This window comes from Lissotriton helveticus, chromosome 12 (genome assembly GCF_964261635.1).
Source record: "Lissotriton helveticus chromosome 12, aLisHel1.1, whole genome shotgun sequence".
In the NCBI taxonomy this organism is placed as follows: domain Eukaryota; kingdom Metazoa; phylum Chordata; class Amphibia; order Caudata; family Salamandridae; genus Lissotriton; species Lissotriton helveticus.
This window is the reverse complement of record NC_136073.1, coordinates 446,222,025-446,239,417: the sequence shown is the minus strand read 5'-3', so window position 1 is coordinate 446,239,417 and position 17,393 is coordinate 446,222,025.

The window sequence follows — 17,393 nt, the reverse complement described above, 5'->3', positions numbered from 1 at the left end:
GGTTTCACACCAAGGGACTCGCTTTCCTATGTGAGTTCACCCATCATCCGAGGGAAACTACTGGTGGGATCTGTGCAGTAATGTCTAAAATTACCACATATATATCTGAAAAGGGACAATTAATATTGAAGTGGATTGGGGTAAGAATAAAAAGTGGGGTGGCGATGTTGTTTAGGTGTGCTAATAGTCCTTAGCATCACAAGTGCACGATCAACATGTTTCGGTCCTTAATGCCCATAAGGGTCCAGGCCTTTGTCAGGACCTAATTTTGGGGTTTAACAGATCCCTTCTGTTACCATTTCATTGACTAATAGGTAGTTACTTACTGGTCTTCTTTCCAGATTGTTTTGGTTTGAAGCTGAGTGAGCTAACATTGAGCGTATAACTTGAAGGAAAATACTAATTCACATTATTGGAGCATAACATTCAATTACATTTCCCCACATTCATGTGTATTCCCTTCCTAAATTTATTATCTATCCATCCCAATGTCAATGCACTGAAAAATTCCCACATGTTCATGTACTGAAAATTTGTGTGAAGGAATACGGTTACCGTGAAAATGATATATGGTTGTGTGTGGTCTCCATATTTTGTGTTTATATACTCATATTGTGTATGACATGGTACTTGCAACAATGAGAAACATTAAAAACATAAAACCTTTTTTGACAGTTCTCTTATGGTCGGTAGAGGGAAAAAAGCAGGAAAGAATGGGGAAGGCAATGAGAAAAGCATATTTATATCGCTCTTCAATTTCCTGCAATTCGGTAGAGTGTATTGTGACTTCATTTAACACAGTTGTCATTTGATATTATGCAGCATAGTCATACTGTTTAAAAAGCCAGATGTTCCCAAGTGGCATAATGTGCAAAAGGGGGTGCATATTCTCAAGAACGTGTGATAACCATCGCAAAAGTTACTTAATGCAACTTTCAACATCGCAGTCCATTGCGGGAAAATTACGCTGTGTTAACCGAGCATTCTCAACACAGCAGAACCATGCGATAGGCTTCAGATAACGCATCAACTGACCGCGTTAAAATCAATGCCACGCCGCAAAAATGAAAAACCTGAACGCAAAAAAGCTGTGATGAGGCCAATCGTGATACTAAAATCAGCGAAAACCAGGAACAGGCCTGCAATTCACACGGCTCATGTGGAAAAAATCACCATAAAAGTAGAAAGAAAACGGATAAACAAATGCCAAACAACAGCGGAGCACAATGGATGTTGCTGGAGCAAGTACGGAGGAGAACCAGAACCCCTCATGTCCCCCGGAGGACCTGCCTGGGACCTCGGGGTCAGGGAAGGCCAAGGAGAAGAAGAGTAGGAAGACGCGCTTCAGTCCGCAGGAAAGCAGGATCCTGATAACGGAGGTGGTAGAACACCATCAACAACTGTTCAGGACCTCCACAGTGTAATTGGCAACCAAAAATGGACTATGGCGTCCATCGTGGACAATGTGATTTCATTGGGAGCGCTGAAGAGGACAATGGAAGAGGTCAAGAGGTACTGGAATGATGTCAAGCGCAAAACCAAGCTGAAACTCGCCAACAACCGGAAGGCAGCAATGCAGACTGGAGGTGGGAGTCCTGCGCCACAGAAGGAGCTGGACGACATGGAGGAAATGGTGTCCACAGTCATCAATGGGGAGACAATGACTGGAGTCGGAGGACCGGAGACTGCTCAACATGACCGGACACAACAGCAACAGGGTGAGTAACGACCAGGGACTGGGGAGATGGGGGAAAATGAGCACAATGGCACACATGCACAATTGAACTGAGCACATCTGCGGACAAACCATGCCCCAGACCCCAACACCCACCAAGAGACCAATGTGCACAAGTATGAAACATCTCAGCACTGTATAAGCACAGAAGTCAAAGGCACACCGCGGAAAAGGGATAAGGGGCAGCAAAACGAGCAGCAGGAGCCACCCCCCCGAAATGCAGTACACACACATGACATGCAGAGCACAGCAACACTGACAACAATGTGGCACAAACCGCAACATGTCTACAACAGAACACAGGACACAACTAGTGCCGACTGGGTGTAGATACTGGCCATCACAAGTGGCTTTGCAGGGACATGTGAGATGACTATGTACAAGTACAAGCACACACATGTCTGTTGTCGAAATGTCCCCTGTCCTCCATCAAATAGGCAGCCCCTCACAAACAGCCACGATGTATACAGTCATGCAGTATGCATGTAAACATGTACAATGCGACAACACACATGTGAACACATTGTTAAACTGCATCTCCTCTTCACATTTCAGAGGGACGATCAACACCTCCTGCAGAGCAGCCTGAACCTTTCTTCTATGATGACGAAGAGGACCACCACAGCTTCGACTCCGATGCCATCCAAGAGTTCATTGACAGCCTCAGCAGCCCGCCTCTAGGAGCAGAGCAGGCCAGCTGCAATGAGGACACACCACCCCTTGCACAGACCACACAGACGGCTGCCTCCCAGGACCCCCACAAAGAATATATGGCTTTCCAACGCCGTGTGTTGGGATGCCAGGAGCAGCTGGCTGAACAGGTGTGGGTGGGCTTCGACCGCTATGCAGACAAACTAGATGCCATACGTGGGTGTCAAAGTCCCATTAGGGACCACTCACAGTCCCTAACGAACACCCACAGACTGCTCCATGCTCTCCAACGAACCATGGCTGACATTGCCAGAGTCCTGACTCAGAGACAAGAATGACTGACTCGTCAGAGTGGCTCTATCGAGCTTGCCCGGAAGGTGGGAAGCATGCGGAGGTTCATGGAGACCATGGAGCGGGCCAATGCGGAAAGAGCAGCTGCCACAGCTGCACACCAGCGAGTGGTAGCTGGGTTCCTCAATGACCTCAAAACCATCCTCATGGCATTGCTGCCACAAGGCGTGCCGCTGATGCATGCTGCTGCTACCACTACATCTCTATCTCCGCCCCCTGAAGTGTCAGTGCCACACAGTGTGGCAGACATTCCACCTGCGGCCCCTGAGGTGTCACTGCCACACGGTGCCAGAGAAAGGCCAGCACCACCCTCATGTGAGACACATGGAACAGCAGAGGATGAAGATGTGGATGAATCTGCCATTGTGGTAAGAAGGACGCAGTAGCATTCTCTCGGCCATATGGCCGGTGTCAGCTTGGTTCTGCCCTCTGCATCATCACCTTCCACTGTCCCGATACACTCTGCGACACTCACCTTGGACCTCACAATGGACTGCCTTATTCTGTTTGCTTGCCAATGACACAGCAAACAGACTGCGGACTGAACTCTTCCTCTTCCTTTGGACTTGCCATTCCCTGAAGGACTCTGGCTGACCCTCGATGGGCCAGCATTGTAAAGTGGGGTTTGCATGGCCTTGTACTGCTCCAGATGTAACACTCCACTGAATGTGCATTAAACATACCGAATCACACAGATGTGTAGTGTCTTTGGTCTTCCATGTGTGGTAGTATTGATGAATGTAGGGTCAGTGAATTCGCCCTACGTCCATATGGCTCATGTCGTTGTATTTGGGTCACAGGGTGACACTTTGCCAAATGTTGTCCGTGTGGCGCCGACCCAACAACAGCGACACACGCATTAGTTACTTCCGTGTTCAATCCCGTATGGAAACACGCCCAGAGCTCTGGGGTCATTGTTCATAACCCTTACGTGGACTGGCATACGCCAGGTCAGCCCACTACACTTATGCTCCAGTGGGGGACAGCAATGCTACATATGCCAGGACTTCCCTGTGGTGATCTGCTGTTCACAGGTCTAGTGTTCAGCATGCCACGGCCACTCCCTCACGGCTGGTATATACCCACACCACACCCATCCAGGACCCAATCATAGAGGGTCCATGACTAGCGGGCACAGTCTTGGTGGCACCTGATACACTGCAGCTGGCACAGGCACACCGCCACGGGACGGTTACTTTCAGTGCACGAGGTAGGGGCACATTAAGTGCTGAGTGGGTGTGCAGCCTGCGATGATGCCCCGTCCAGGGCGTCCGGACGGCTCAGGTTTTGTGTGCCCTGCTGGACCGCAGTGTAGGCCTGAGCCAGTGGGCAGCGCGGGCCTATCGCCACTTGACGTCGCCTTCTGGATCACAGAGTTAGTGGACCTATGAGGCTGAGCGGGTGTGCAGCCTGCGATGATTCCAGGTGCACTGGTATGTCCTCTTCCATAGCAAAATCAAGACCCAGCACAAAATGTGAGTCCTGGGGGCCCGCGGAGCGGAGCTGCATGATGTGGAGGGTGACATGTCCACGGGCCCCAGCACGTGGTGGGCACTCATTTCTACATGCCGGTGGCGGAAGTTGAGCAGTGAGGCCTGGGTGCGCAGGGGCGGGCATGCACCGCTGGGCAGCGGGAGGGGCTGGGGAGCAGCTGCTTGTTTGCACAGGGGAGGGCATGGACCGCTGGGCGGCGGAAAGGGCTGGGGCGCAGCTGCCTGGTGGCGCAGGGGCAGACAGGCGATGATGTCGCATGCAATTGTATGTATTGTGACATTCATGTATCTGGACTCTGTTTCCTGATGAACTACACTACACACCGACACATGGTGGGAGACACACCGGTGGCAGCAGGTGAGCAGTGTGGCATGGGTGCGCAGTGTCAGCACTCTCTCTCCCTGTCCATCTCTTCTGTTATCTGTGCCTCTCTCCCCCTCTCTGTCTTTCTATCTCTCTCTCCACCTCTCTGTCCGTCTATCTCTCTCTCCCCCTCTCTGTCTGTCTATCTCTCTCTCCCCCTCTCTGTCCGTCTATCTCTCTCTCTCCCCCTCTCTGTCCGTCTAGCTCTCTCTCTCCTTCACTCTCTCTCTGTTCCTTGATGTGTGCGGGGCACACCTTCTCATCATGATTTTTGTCTTGCAGGCTGTGACCTACGGATTGTCCCGAGGGGTGCTGCCATATGTCTTTATTTCTGGTTTGTGTTTGTTTTGATACATTTTTATTTTTTGCTTCGATGGTGAATGTATGATGGTCATTTTTGTGTCGACACATGCATGTATCTTTCTATGTCCATCAGTTGCACACTCGTTTTTACTTATTATGACCAATGTTTACAACTTAATTTTGTGCGACTTCCTCATGAGTGTTTTGTCTAGGAACACCTTACAATAATCCAACATAGATGAGGGCAGGGTTACTACCCCCGATTTTGAGGTGTGCACACTTCTCCTCGGACCAGAGGCGGTCCTGTTATTTAATTCATCATTGTTCAGTGAAATAATTCATGAATACTTCTTTCCTTTATAACTTCTTTGTGTTCAATGTTTTAATGATAGATTCTCATTAAACTCTTTCTTTCAAATATTAGCAGATTTCATTTTTGTAAACGCATTTCACATCAACCCAATGCATTTCGGGTGCAAATGGACCCTTCGTCGGGGGTCTCTATGGAAAGAGCAAAAGATATATTTGAGCCCACAGCTGTATACACAATTATAAGAAAATACATTTCACTACGAAATAAACCAATGTAGAAGGTCACATGAAACAAACGTAATTGCTCGTCTGTAAATCAGAAAGTGTAACTTCATGTTTCGTACGTTATCTGCATATTGTATCAATGACATTCAGGGGTTACTGAAAAAACCTATCTACAGAATCCTTCTAAAACAAATAATAAAGCAATTGAACATATCACGGTTGTTTTCCAGTCAGAACGACCAGTGTTCTGTGTCAGTTACTCACGGAAATGCTGTCTATCAGTCCGCCTTTCCTTTCCTCCAATGACTGCCTGGTTAAGATCTCGTACATGGTTCTACCTATAAGGCTCTTCTCATTGGCTGACTTCCCGGTCACATGATTGCCGTAGTTTCAAAATATCGGCATCTACTAATCTTATGAATTGACTAATGTGCTCATAAGTTTCATGTCTGTATCTTCCAAACGGGTGCAGTAGCATACCACAATTGAAAAACCATAGAAATGTAATAATTATATACCATGATAGTTACGCGATCGTGTGGTCGCCAAAGTAGAAGGTATTCCGTGCATGAATTTACATAACTTATAAACCAGCAAAAATAGTAATTTTTACGGTTTCATTCATAAATGCCTATAGTCTATAGTCTATGTGAGCGTATGCTGACCAATCCCACAAGTCACGATCTAAATGTGTCGGCCATATTGAAATGGACTGTACCATACTGCTTCATGCATGCTATTCTAATCCGTAACTTCTGACATTTGGAAAAAATATACCCACGATACTCCATGCTTGATAACCTGATAAGTGACTGATGAGTTACACTGTATTTCTAATATAGCCCCGAGGTGACACTGTTCATCGAGGCTATCACAGAAACAATCAAATGTCTTTCTCATGATCTATAAAAAAACTATAAAAAACATGCAAGTTCCAATCTGTCATTGAGCCCATCTGGCTGAAGACTGCCCATCTTCTTTATCCAATAATATTCTGATCTGAGTCTCATTTTTTGTGTGTCCAAGTCTGGACGTATTTCAACCACTTCTAGTATGGTAAAGCGTAACTGGGAGATGTTACGTCCTGTTTCTGCCCAGTGTGCTGCCACTGTGGATTTCAAGTTCTTTTGCCGGATATTACTCTTATGTTCTGTGATTCTTACCTTAATCTTCCGCTCTGTTTGCCCAACATATAATTTGCCACAGGGGCATTTAATACCACAAATCACTCCTTTGGTGTCACACGTGCTTGAATGTTTTAGTGGAATTATTTTTCCAGTTCTGGGATGTGTGAAGGATGATCCCGTTATTACGTTATTGCAGTTTGTGCAGTTCTCACATTTGCGCATTCCTTTATGAATTATCTTATTTGAATTCTTCTCTCTTCGCTTCAACAATTCTTTTACGTTTTTTGATCTGTTGTAGGCAAATGTTATCCGTTCTGCAAACAGTGGTTGAAGATCAGGTTCTTGAGTGATGATAGCCCAGTGTTTCTTCATGATGTTGGCGATTTGTGATGACTGCATGGAGTGTTTAAGAACACACACTGTAAGTTTTTGATCCGTTTTGTCTTTTTTTGTAAGAAGAGACTCTCTTGTTATGGCCATGACTTTGTTTTTTGATTCTTGTAGTAGTTTATTTGGATATCCTCTCTTTTCATATTTTTTGATCTGTCTGTCAATCGTGTCAGAAGCATCCATGGCATCCGATGTAATCCTTTTATGGCGGATAAATTGAGATATTGGTAAATGCTGCTTCAAGGCTGGATGATGAAAGCTTGAATAATGTAATCCGCTGTTGCGGTCCGTTTCTTTTACATGCACGTTGGTGCATATTTGACCATCTTTTATGGATACTTTTACATCCAAAAAAGGTAATTGATGCTGCTCAATCTCTCATGTGTGAACTTGATTCTTTCATGTATCAAGTTCAGTCTCTCGATGTTTACTTCCAGTTCTTCTTTCTTGCCTCTCCACATAATAAAAATGTCATCTATATAGCGTTTATAGACCAACAGTCCTGTTTTCCAATCTGGATTATCCAGTATATGATCACTCTCAAATTTGGACATAAAGATATTTGCGTAAGACGGTGCTCCAGCAAAACCCATGCTTGTTCCACTACATTGCGCATAGTACTCTCCTTCCCATTCTAGGTAACTATGAAAAAGCGCGAAATGCAAAATTTCCATCAAAAAGATTTTTTCTGATCCTTCGATTTCATTCTTTAATAGGCACCACTCCATTGCTTCCAGTCCCTCATTATGAGGGATCGAAGTATATAGAGCGGTGACGTCAATTGAACTGAGCCAAATTTCTTCATCTTTTGGGAACTTAACCTTCTGTAAAATGTTTAAGAATGCAGAAGTGTCTTTTATGTGGGTGCACCAATTCTGAACTAAAGGTTGTAGAAACCAGTCTAGATATTGTCCAATAGGTTCAGAAAGCGATCCGCAAGCTGATACAATAGGCCTGAATGGTGGTCGTGTTAGGTGCTTGTGCACCTTTGGCAACATGTAGAACTGTGGCCTCCTCGGATGTTTTATATTCAAGAATTGATAAGTTTTATTGGTGATCCATTTCATCTCTAAAGCCTTGTCTAATATCTCTTTCAGTGTAGCAGCAAAAATTTCTGTTGGATCTCGTTCAAGTTTGTGATAAATGTTGGTATCTTGTAAGTGTAGATTAACACTTTCTTTATAAAACGTCGTATTCATAACCACAAGGGCTCCTCCTTTATCCGCTTTCTGAATGGTTATTTCCGTCATGTCTCTCAAAGATTTTAGTGTGTTCCATTCTTTCTTTGAGAAATTACTTTTGGTGCCACTTTTGTAATTAATGTTCTTAATTTCTGTAGTGATCACACGTTCATAAGCATCTATTGTCTTGTGTGATGTCGGGGCACAAAACGTGCTCTTCACTCTGAATTCTTTGCTAGTGCTTTCCCCTTTGTCTGTGGGCGGAAGAGTGTTAAAGAAGTTTTTTAACCTCAATGTGCGAAGGAATTTAAATAAAGCTATTTCAGTCTCTTCAGGGTTAGATCTGTATACCGGGACAAATGTCATTCCTTTGTTTAATAAGTTCAGTTGAACCCTGGACAGTGTTCTATCTGAGATATTGATTACGAGATTATTTCCTTTTTCTTGGATCTCAGTTCCCGTTCCGCTTCTGACTCCTTTACTTTTTCTTTTTTCCCTCCTGATTTTGAAGGTTCTGTAGCTGCGGATGTTGTTGGAACATTGTTGGCCGCTGGGCTTATGTCTAAAAAAGCCTTGTCTGTTTGGGTTTTCTGTCCTGCTTGTGCACTCTTCTCTATTGGTCTTCTGTTTTGAGTTGTATCTGACTCTGATACAACGCTCTCCTGAGAGGAACTGATGTGTGTAGATGGTTTTTGCCATTTTCTTTGGTTATAAACCTCTGCCCAACTATATACCTCTTCCAGCTTGTAATCTACTGTATCTCTCTTATATTTCTTTATTTTCCTGTCTTCTATTTCTTTCGCATATTTATCCAATTTTTTGTTGATATCTTCAAGTAATGATGTTAAGTCATCGTGCTTATTAAGCTCACGTTTGATACCATCCAATTCTTCCTCCACTTCTTTCAATTCTTTGGATAGTTCCTCCACTATCAACAGGATCAGATCTAAACTGCATTTATTTAGTATTTGATACCACTTGTTGAGAAAAGATTTGTTGTTCCTGCATAACATCGGTTTGAGTGCAATCCTTAAACCTCTTGGTATACGTTTGTTACGATGGTAATGTATTAGTGTCGTAGCATGTAACCGTTTACTGATTTCACGTTTACTCATATATTCAAGCTGCTTTAGTAGTTGATTCGCCGTGTTTAATTGTGGGCTGAAGGCTCTAGTTTCTTTTATCAGTCCATAGATTTGTTCTGCCTCTTCAGACGTATATGCTAAGGTCTCTGCTTATTCGTTGTGATCTGGGCAATATCTTCCAAATTCATCTTATTTTTGGGTGGGGGCTCACTGTGGGGGGGTAGACACTCTGAATAAATCTTTCTATGTCCATCAGTTGCACACTCGTTTTTACTTATTATGACCAATGTTTACAACTTAATTTTGTGCGACTTCCTCATGAGTGTTTTGTCTAGGAACACCTTACAATAATCCAACATAGATGAGGGCAGGGTTACTACCCCCGATTTTGAGGTGTGCACACTTCTCCTCGGACCAGAGGCGGTCCTGTTATTTAATTCATCATTGTTCAGTGAAATAATTCATGAATACTTCTTTCCTTTATAACTTCTTTGTGTTCAATGTTTTAATGATAGATTCTCATTAAACTCTTTCTTTCAAATATTAGCAGATTTCATTTTTGTAAACACATTTCACATCAACCCAATGCATTTCGGGTGCAAATGGACCCTTCGTCGGGGGTCTCTATGGAAAGAGCAAAAGATATATTTGAGCCCACAGCTGTATACACAATTATAAGAAAATACATTTCACTACGAAATAAACCAATGTAGAAGGTCACATGAAACAAACGTAATTGCTCGTCTGTAAATCAGAAAGTGTAACTTCATGTTTCGTACGTTATCTGCATATTGTATCAATGACATTCAGGGGTTACTGAAAAAACCTATCTACAGAATCCTTCTAAAACAAATAATAAAGCAATTGAACATATCACGGTTGTTTTCCAGTCAGAACGACCAGCGTTCTGTGTCAGTTACTCACGGAAATGCTGTCTATCAGTCCGCCTTTCCTTTCCTCCAATGACTGCCTGGTTAAGATCTCGTACATGGTTCTATCTATAAGGCTCTTCTCATTGGCTGACTTCCCGGTCACATGATTGCCGTAGTTTCAAAATATCGGCATCTACTAATCTTATGAATTGACTAATGTGCTCATAAGTTTCATGTCTGTATCTTCCAAACGGGTGCAGTAGCATACCACAATTGAAAAACCATAGAAATGTAATAATTATATACCATGATAGTTACGCGATCGTGTGGTCGCCAAAGTAGAAGGTATTCCGTGCATGAATTTACATAACTTATAAACCAGCAAAAATAGTAATTTTTACGGTTTCATTCATTAATGCCTATAGTCTATAGTCTATGTGAGCGTATGCTGACCAATCCCACAAGTCACGATCTAAATGTGTCGGCCATATTGAAATGGACTGTACCATACTGCTTCATGCATGCTATTCTAATCCGTAACTTCTGACATTTGGAAAAAATATACCCACGATACTCCATGCTTGATAACCTGATAAGTGACTGATGAGTTACACTGTATTTCTAATATAGCCCCGGGGTGACACTGTTCATCGAGGCTATCACAGAAACAATCAAATGTCTTTCTCATGATCTATAAAAAACTATAAAAAACATGCAAGTTCCAATCTGTCATTGAGCCCATCTGGCTGAAGACTGCCCATCTTCTTTATCCAATAATATTCTGATCTGAGTCTCATTTTTTGTGTGTCCAAGTCTGGACGTATTTCAACCACTTCTAGTATGGTAAAGCGTAACTGGGAGATGTTATGTCCTGTTTCTGCCCAGTGTGCTGCCACTGTGGATTTCAAGTTCTTTTGCCGGATATTACTCTTATGTTCTGTGATTCTTACCTTAATCTTCCGCTCTGTTTGCCCAACATATAATTTGCCACAGGGGCATTTAATACCATAAATCACTCCTTTGGTGTCACACGTGCTTGAATGTTTTAGTGGAATTATTTTTCCAGTTCTGGGATGTGTGAAGGATGATCCCGTTATTACGTTATTGCAGTGTGTGCAGTTCTCACATTTGCGCATTCCTTTATGAATTATCTTATTTGAATTCTTCTCTCTTCGCTTCAACAATTCTTTTAAGTTTTTTGATCTGTTGTAGGCAAATGTTATCCGTTCTGCAAACAGTGGTTGAAGATCAGGTTCTTGAGTGATGATAGCCCAGTGTTTCTTCATGATGTTGGCGATTTGTGATGACTGCATGGAGTGTTTAAGAACACACACTGTAAGTTTTTGATCCGTTTTGTCTTTTTTTGTAAGAAGAGACTCTCTTGTCATGGCCATGACTTTGTTTTTTGATTCTTGTAGTAGTTTATTTGGATATCCTCTCTTTTCATATTTTTTGATCTGTCTGTCGATCGTGTCAGAAGCATCCATGGCATCCGATGTAATCCTTTTATGGCGGATAAATTGAGATATTGGTAAATGCTGCTTCAAGGCTGGATGATGAAAGCTTGAATAATGTAATCCGCTGTTGCGGTCCGTTTCTTTTACATGCACGTTGGTGCATATTTGACCATGTTTTATGGATACTTTTACATCCAAAAAAGGTAATTGATGCTGCTCAATCTCATGTGTGAACTTGATTCTTTCATGTATCAAGTTCAGTCTCTCGATGTTTACTTCCAGTTCTTCTTTCTTGCCTCTCCACATAATAAAAATGTCATCTATATAGCGTTTATAGACCAACAGTCCTGTTTTCCAATCTGGATTATCCAGTATATGATCACTCTCAAATTTGGACGTAAAGATATTTGCGTAAGACGGTGCTCCAGCAAAACCCATGCTTGTTCCACTACATTGCGCATAGTACTCTCCTTCCCATTCTAGGTAACTATGAAAAAGCGCGAAATGCAAAATTTCCATCAAAAAGATTTTTTCTGATCCTTCGATTTCATTCTTTAATAGGCACCACTCCATTGCTTCCAGTCCCTCATTTTCTTTGGTTATAAACCTCTGCCCAACTATATACCTCTTCCAGCTTGTAATCTACTGTATCTCTCTTATATTTCTTTATTTTCCTGTCTTCTATTTCTTTCGCATATTTATCCAATTTTTTGTTGATATCTTCAAGTAATGATGTTAAGTCATCGTGCTTATTAAGCTCACGTTTGATACCATCCAATTCTTCCTCCACTTCTTTCAATTCTTTGGATAGTTCCTCCACTATCAACAGGATCAGATCTAAACTGCATTTATTTAGTATTTGATACCACTTGTTGAGAAAAGATTTGTTGTTCCTGCATAACATCGGTTTGAGTGCAATCCTTAAACCTCTTGGTATACGTTTGTTACGGATTAGAATAGCATGCATGAAGCAGTATGGTACAGTCCATTTCAATATGGCCGACACATTTAGATCGTGACTTGTGGGATTGGTCAGCATACGCTCACATAGACTATAGACTATAGGCATTTATGAATGAAACCGTAAAAATTACTATTTTTGCTGGTTTATAAGTTATGTAAATTCATGCACGGAATACCTTCTACTTTGGCGACCACACGATCGCGTAACTATCATGGTATATAATTATTACATTTCTATGGTTTTTCAATTGTGGTATGCTACTGCACCCGTTTGGAAGATACAGACATGAAACTTATGAGCACATTAGTCAATTCATAAGATTAGTAGATGCCGATATTTTGAAACTACGGCAATCATGTGACCGGGAAGTCAGCCAATGAGAAGAACCTTATAGATAGAACCATGTACGAGATCTTAACCAGGCAGTCATTGGAGGAAAGGAAAGGCGGACTGATAGACAGCATTTCCGTGAGTAACTGACACAGAACGCTGGTCGTTCTGACTGGAAAACAACCGTGATATGTTCAATTGCTTTATTATTTGTTTTAGAAGGATTCTGTAGATAGGTTTTTTCAGTAACCCCTGAATGTCATTGATACAATATGCAGATAACGTACGAAACATGAAGTTACACTTTCTGATTTACAGACGAGCAATTACGTTTGTTTCATGTGACCTTCTACATTGGTTTATTTCGTAGTGAAATGTATTTTCTTATAATTGTGTATACAGCTGTGGGCTCAAATATATCTTTTTCTCTTTCCATAGAGACCCCCGACGAAGGGTCCATTTGCACCCGAAATGCATTGGGTTGATGTGAAATGCGTTTACAAAAATGAAATCTGCTAATATTTGAAACAAAGAGTTTAATGAGAATCTATCATTAAAACATTGAACACAAAGAAGTTATAAAGGAAAGAAGTATTCATGAATTATTTCACTGAACAATGATGAATTAAATAACAGGACCGCCTCTGGTCCGAGGAGAAATGTGCACACCTCCAAATCGGGGGTAGTAACCCTGCCCTCATCTATGTTGGACACATGCATGTAACCAGATGTGATTGTACGACATCAGGCGGAATATTTGGTACATGATTCCGTGTAGTTGATGTGACATGTCTTCGTCCGGGGGGGGGGGGCAGGGAAAGGGGGTCCCGGGGTGGGGGCGGTGGATGTTGTGGCCCTCTTGTGTGTCCGGGCTGCATATTCAGTGGCTCCATGGCATATGTTGTTCTTCAGGTGTGGCTCTGGCCTTGGCTCCCGTTTGTGGTGCAGGCTGTGGTCCGACTTTACACCAGGTCAGAGCAGGTGTTCGTTTCCTGCTGCTAACGCGCCTTATCGCATGTTTTGTTTTCTTATCGCCGATCTGGCTGGTCATTGAGAATGTTGGGGAGTGGTGTTGTCGCAGCTTTTTGCTTAGGAATGCCTACTCTGCATCTCATCAGCGATAGTTGCAGGGCTCATCTGTGGCAATGTTTTTAGTGGCTGCTATCACAGGTAAACTGGTGCTATGGGTTGTTAGTACCAGCTTGTGAATGGGGCGATACATTTATCGCGACTTTGGCGGCGATAAATTGCTGTTAACTCGGCGATAGCTCCTTGAGAATATGCCCCAGGGTGTATTTTTATGTAGACTAAGCTGGATTGCTAAAAACACTTTTCTTTGTTTTTGAGTCTGCCTCAAAGGGAACGGGTAAAACGAAGGCGTGGTGGCAATCTCTAGAATGACTACAGTGAGATAGCAGGTGGTGTAATTCAGGAGGTGAATATATTTGTGGAAGCTGAGTGAACTCATATACTCTTCTACCTCCCCTTCTAGATTTTGTAATAACTTTTTTAGTAACCATGGGTTGCTGCAGGGCGACATGGACATGCCATCCATGGCCATCTCCTTCATGAATGTGGCGAGCATAGCTACTTCGCGTTACTTTCCAGTGCATATAAATATTTGAGCTTGAAAGTAAATCCTATTTCAGGAATTTGCACCAGTTTGTGCCACTTTTTGTTACTCTGTACTGGTGCAAAGCCTTCATAAATCTGCCTCGCAGTGCTTTAGTATCTTCACCGGTGGTCCTGAGGATACAGATTTCGCGCTCTTCCCCTCCACCCGCAGGTGTGCCGTGCACGTCACAATGTCCTACTTAATTTGCCTCGTTGTGAAGATTAGTTCCACCGCACTGACCCGCATAACTCTAATGACTCACTGCGAACATTACAACAGACATTATTACCCTTTTATCAACACCTCTTCCTGGAATGAGCATGTGGAGCCGTCAGTGCTCGGCTGGTGCGCCACTGATAAGCATCTACCAACTTCAAGGCACTGTCTAACCCTGACCTGAGAGAAGAGTGTGACGAGGGAAGGAAGGATGGAGGGCCTGGGCCCGAGCAATCACTGCCTTCCTGTTTGAATGCTAAAGGAATGTGCACACTCAACACCGGAAGCTATGTAGGAAAATTCGTCATCAACATTGATTATGGGCTGATTAGGGGAAATATGGCGGTTGTCAGAAGCAGAGCACAATTTGTTTGTACTATGAGGTACCCGATGTTCTTATGTATATATTGTTTTGCTCCTGCCCCCACTGTAATGAATTCGGCCTTCAGTTCACTCTTCCCTTGACAACAGGTCCCTGGCAGTGGGTCAAACATGGTGAAAAACGTCCGTGATTGCTGAACATCTTTGAACTCTGTTTGGCCTTTATCATCTGATCTACTTTTATAGTGAAAGTGATATATTGACATTCTTTCTAGATTGTGTTTGTTCTGAAGCAAGGTATGTGTAGTTGTCACCGAAAATGTGCATACCGCCCTTTCTGATTCTGGCAGTAACATGCTGTGGACAAAAATGCTAATAAAGTTTTGGAGCTGCGTGCTTTTGCGTAGATCTGTGTGAGCGTCGATTCCACGTAATAAGAATCCGTCACTTTGCGAATAGCTTTTGAAAACCGAGGTATACATATTGCCCATAGTGAAGGGCACCACATTTGAAGAATAAAATCCAGCTTAAACAAGTATTGACGAAGTCAACATGTCTGGCTTTGGCAATGCTTTTTTTTCTTCAATACAAGCGCATGGCACCAAAAAGCTTTCATCATCTAAATGTGGCCGCCATATGGTTCCAATACACATTTTTTATGAAAAAGTATTAACTGATTTGGCTGTTATGATAGTGATGTTTTTAAAATTCACACAATTTTAACTTGGACCATGCATTAAATCTAAGCCTCCTGAAACGTTAGTCGGAAGATTTTAAATTGGGGATTGAGATTTTACACCTTTTGTGAACGAACATTTTATTCTTATCTGGCCGGAGGGTAATGATTTATATGAAGGATGAAGCTAGGTGTAAGGAAGCAACAGAGAAAGCGTGCAGACCCCTGCCGGCTGCCTACATTGTATCGAGCCCCCGTGGTCTGTCATCAGGGGATGCTCTTCACTAATGTTGCTTTTAAGACAGAGTATCCAGTGTGTTAGTGGACTTTTACTCGAAAATCAGGCAGTGAAAATGAGGAGGTACTACCGACCATTCGTCGCTTTCTGTGACATCCGTACGTTTCCAGCACTGTTGACAGAAATATTTCATACTACGATGAAATTGTTTTTTCGGTCAAACGTAATTCGGTCCAACTACAGTGCATGTAACAGTCCGAGATTCGCGGTTCTGCATTCTGCTTTCTGCGTGAATGGCATGCGTTGTATTGCTCCACTGCACGCGTGGCATTTCCCCAAATAAGCTCCGCAAGTGAGCAGAAACCAGGCCTTCAAATGATGATTTATCGCTTCGTGTCATCATCCCCTGATCTCCCACAGAGCCCCCTTGCCAAATACTTGAGGGCGCTTACGCACATACCGATTCCGAAAACAAACAAAGAAATGCCAGAATTTCACCCCATCCGAAACTAAACGAAACAGACCGAGCACACAGTCCGACGAGTCAGGCGGAGAATGGGCAGTTCACGACGCTTTATTTGATTGCTTACATTGCTGTCGGGTGTTGTCTCTGCCTTCACGCTGTGTGGGAAAACTAATGAAAATAATTATATCAATATTGTCACTGGGTTCCCATCTCTTTTTAGAACAAATATATCAAGCGCTTTCAGGTAACACATAAGTTCCTGAATCAACATAACACTTTGGTGGAGTATGTAGCTGACAGGTTTCAACCTCGCAAATTCATCGGGCCTCACATATTTCTGACAGAGGCGAGACACTGACACGCATTCAATATGGAGAGCGCAGACGGAATGCACAACATAATATCTCCTTTCCTAGTCTTCTGTCAGTTTCTAGCAAGTACACCATCCTTTATGTCACAGCTTTCCAAACTTTTTATGTTGGGGACACACTTTTTGGAGATGCATCATATTGGGACACAGTAAGGCAGTGTAGCGAGCGAACGTAGCGTAGTGAGCCCAAACTACCTAAGGGTGGTTGGGGGGGCGGGTTGGGTTCTCACTCACTCTGTCTATCTCCCTCTCTCTCTCTGTAACTGTCTCCCTCCCTCTCTCTCCCTCTGTCTCCCTCCCTTTCTCTCCCTATGTCTCCCTCCCTCACTCTTCCTCTGTCTCCCTCCTCCTCTCTCTCCCTCTGTCTCCCTCACTCTGTCTCCCTCTGTCTGTCTCTGTCTGTCTGTCTTTCTCTGTCTGTCTGTCTCCCTTTGTCTGTCTCTGTCTGTCTGTCTCCCTCTGTCTGTCTCTGTCTGTCTCGCTTCCTCTGTCTCCCTCCCTCTGTCTGTTGCCCTCTGTCTCCCTCCCTCTGTCTCCCTGCCTCTGTCTCCCTCCCTCTGTCTCCCTTCCTCTGTCTCCCACTTTCTGTCTCCCTCCCTTTGTCTCCCTCCCTCTCTCTCCCTCTGTCTCCCTCCCTCCCTCCCTCTCTCT